Genomic DNA, 4134 nt, shown 5'->3' with positions numbered 1-4134 from the left:
ATATGCTGGAGTTCAGTTGTTGAAAACAGACAGAAATTGTCTGCACAGCACTGCCCTCTGGTGGTAAACATATCAAAGTTGCATCAAAGCACATTTTGCTGATATCAAAAAGTACAATTAACGGGGGAAATGGCCAAAGTGTCACTGTGATTGACTGGCAAGCAAAATGGCCTGACCTAAGGTAATTTTCTTCTTAGCTTTTGCTTCATTGAAATGTTCTGTGTTGTGTATCTGTGTTCTGCCACTTACCTATTACTGCTGCTAATTCACAAACATTTACCCCCTCAGTGACAAATAAATGATTATTATATTTGAAAACATTTTTTTTTTATCACTTACAAAAAGATTTGATGGTGTAGAGTAGACAAAGATCAGGTCCCTTATGTTGTGAACAGGGATCTAGTTTATGCAGACCTGTTGAGAATTTCTGTTATTTTGTCTTTGGTGATCAACTACAGTCAGAAGGGTACATAACTATGTTCTAACCAGCTTCTGTTCTGTCCAGTCTGGGCCCAACATTAGTTAATGTTTACTCACATTATTATTAACCACAGTAGCCATTAATTCCTTTACAAAAGACCAGAACAGAAGAGTGACTGAGGGGACATGCCAATCACTTCACCACTTCACTATTCAGAAGCTAGTGCAGCCGTTTGCTGATGGATATTTTTCTGATTTAATTCGTATCTGCAGCAGAACAAAGCGTTGCACAATGCGTTCTCTGTGCAAGAAAGCAGAACTATGTGTCACATCCATCCCTTTAAAATGGAAGGTGCCCCTACTCTTAGTTTATATCTAACACTCAAAGCCGCTGAGTTCTGCATCACACCTTTGCCTCTGTGATGCCTCAGAAAGAGCAAATGTGTGCAGGATATTGTTCATTTGAGATTTATGGCCACCCAAAGGCAGCTCTGAGTGGGTTCATGACAGAACAGCTTTGTGAATGAGGCTTATGTTTTGTCCCCCACTAACTGGCCTTTTTGCAAGTCTGCTGACTCCCAATTGGCTGTCCAAGCAACCAATTGTTTCTTATGTTCCAGTAATTAACACACAGTAAAACGTGAACCAAGAACAGAGAAATGTGTTTGTTTAATCAAGGTGGTGGTAAGAACAAGAACAAAGTTAGTTCTGTCCATGGTGCAAAACCCAAACTTCAGAGGTGGTCAGGGCCACCTCACTGGGCAGAGGAACAGGCAGGAGCACTGCATCTCATTCCTCTAATGTTAGATTCCAACCTGAAAAACAGACACAAAATCACCCCCTAGTGGTGGGGTGGTCACAACATATGGAAAAGAAAATTACAAAACAGTACAAAGATAAAATATAAGAACAGCCAAACTTAAGACAAAAGAAGGGTACATGTCAAATGTTTTATAGAAAATGTTTGTGCTGAGTTAGAGCCTTTGTAGCTTTTAGGTTTCTTAAAACTTTTAAGGTTTCAAAATATCAATTCAGCCTTCAGGTCTAGAATCAATTGGAGTGAATATATAATTTAAATGAGTTTTGGTAAAGTGGCCTGAGAAGATTTGCTGTGAACTGGTGCTTTAAAAATAAATTAGACTGAACTGGATTGTGGGGAGGGGCATTGGGTTTTATATTAGATCACTTACTTTTAAGAATATAAAAAGTATAATAAAAAAAACTGTAAATAAATTAGATTTGGTTTGTCAAGACTCTTTCTTTTTGCTAAAAGAAATAATATCCCTGAATCAAAACTTAATTTTAATGCCACAATATAGTTAAATTAAGTGTTCGATTTCAGTTCTAAAATATTTAACATACATACATTATAAAATAAAATAAAAAAATAGAAAAGACGAGAAATTGTAGCGATTTTATAAATGTACACAATTCACCCAAGTCCTTTGTAAACTGGTTTGTTGGATATTTACATATTCTATGAATTATTTTGAAGTGAACTTCCTTTACCTTTTGTACCTTAAACCTTTCTGGTTATCCCATTGGCTCCGCTTTTGACGTCCTGATGTTTTAGAGGGGTGGCTTGGCGCTGAGGCAGACGGGAAGTAGTGGTAGCAATATTTTTCGATATTGTGAAAGCATATGACATGGTATGGAAGGATGGGCTGCTTATAAAATTATAGAAAATGGGGATTACAGGAAGGGCTTATAATTGGATTAAATATTTTTTGTTGAATAGAATTATACAGGTACAGTTGGGAGTAAAAAGATCCAATAAATATAAAATTGATAATGGAACTCCACAGGGAAGTATTATCAGTCCTTTATTATTTTCAATCATGATTAATGATGTTTTTACAGAAGTAGATCAGGATGTCATGTAGTCATTATTTGCTGATGATGAAGCCTTGTGGAGGAAAGGGAAAAATGTAAGATTAGAGTATGAGAAAATACAAAAAGCTATTAAATCTGTTGAAAATTGGGCTTATAACCGGGGAGTTAAATTCTCAGTAGGTAAAACAAAGACTGTTGTATTTGGTAGGAAGAAAATTGAGGAAATAGATTTAAAAATGTATGGGGAAAAATAGAAAAAGTAAGTAAATTTTGTTTTTTAGGAATCATGTTTGATTCCAAGCTTTTATGGGGTGATCATATAAAGTATATTGAAGGGAAATGTAAAAAAAGTTATAAATATAATGAGGTGTTTAACAGGATTAGATTGGGGTGCAAATAAAATTAATTTAAAAAAGATTTATGTTGCTTTGATCAGATCAGTTTTGGACTATGGATGTGTAGTTTACAGGCAAGCTGCAAAAATAGTGATTAGTAAATTAGAAGTTATTCAGAATCAAGCTTTGAGATTATGTTGTGGAGCTTTGAAGACATCTCCATCTTTAGCAGTGCAGGTAGAAATGGGGGTAGATTTCTTTATATTTAAGACAAAAGCAAATTTTGCTGAATTATTGGGTGAGTTTGCAGGGACATAAGGAGGGGAATAATACAGCAGTAAGAATACTGAGACCTTGCTGGGAGAGTGGAAAAGCTAAAATGGATTGTTTTGCCTGGGCAGCAGATAAATGCATTAGGGAAATAGGTATACAGGGAAAGACATACTGTGCTGCGGTGCCATATCCAATTACACCTTATTGGTTATTTCCATATGTGAATGTAGATCTAGAAGTTTATAAAGAAATGCAGGTTAATAAAGATAATAACTGGGGAATTTTTGTAAATAACAGAATTAAGAATATGTATAAATCCTTTACAGTTATATATACAGAAGGCTCAAAAGATTTAGTTTCAAATAAAACAGGATTTGCTTATGTTATTCCTGAACTAGGTATATTTAAGAAGCAAAGAACATCTGATTATGTATCTGTTTATACAGTGGAAATGTTAGCAATTCTGATGGCCTTACAGTGGATAGAACAAAATAGAATTGAAAATGTTCTTATATGTTCAGATTCATTATCATCATTAATGTCCATTTCAAATATCTCATCTGAAAGTTGTATGGAATTGGTATATAAAATTTATGAAGTAATATTTAGAATGACACAAATTCAAATAAAGATTAGGCTTATGTGGGCACCTGCTCATAAAGACATAGAAGGGAATGACATGGCAGATCATTTAGCTAAAGAGTCTTTAAAACAAAATGGAATTATGGAAATAGCGTACTGTAAATCTGAAATAAAATCAATTATTAAGAGAAAAATTTAATCTGAATGGCAACAATTATGGGAGGAAGGAACTAAAGGTTGTCATTTATTTAATATACAAAAGAAAGTAGGAAATATGGAAATAATTGGAGAAAATTGAAAAGAACAAGTAGTAATGACAAGATTGAGGATCGGACATACCGGATTAAGTAAAACATTACATTTGATAGGTAAACATCCAACAGGTAGTTGTGAGTGTGGTATGGGTATGGAAACAGTAGAACATGTTTGTTTTCATTGTGGAAAACATGCTGTAAGTAGAGAGAAGCTAAAACAAGAAATTATGAAATATGATATAGAGACATTAAAACTGAATAAGATATTAATTAAACATAGAATAAATAAAGCAGTTATTACATTTTTGAAGGAAACAGGATTATTTATAAGAATTTAGGTCAAAGGGAGATACTCTGGTCCACACACCAGCATAGTAGATGGCGATAATACATCTTAACGTTAGATGTCACCCGCCAGTAAAATCAGAAGAAGAAGA

Source organism: Poecilia mexicana, unplaced genomic scaffold (assembly GCF_051168715.1).
Source record: "Poecilia mexicana isolate PSO_F unplaced genomic scaffold, ASM5116871v1 scaffold_6, whole genome shotgun sequence".
In the NCBI taxonomy this organism is placed as follows: Eukaryota; Metazoa; Chordata; class Actinopteri; order Cyprinodontiformes; family Poeciliidae; genus Poecilia; species Poecilia mexicana.
The sequence above is the reverse complement of the archived record's forward strand: the minus strand, read 5'-3'. Positions refer to the sequence as shown.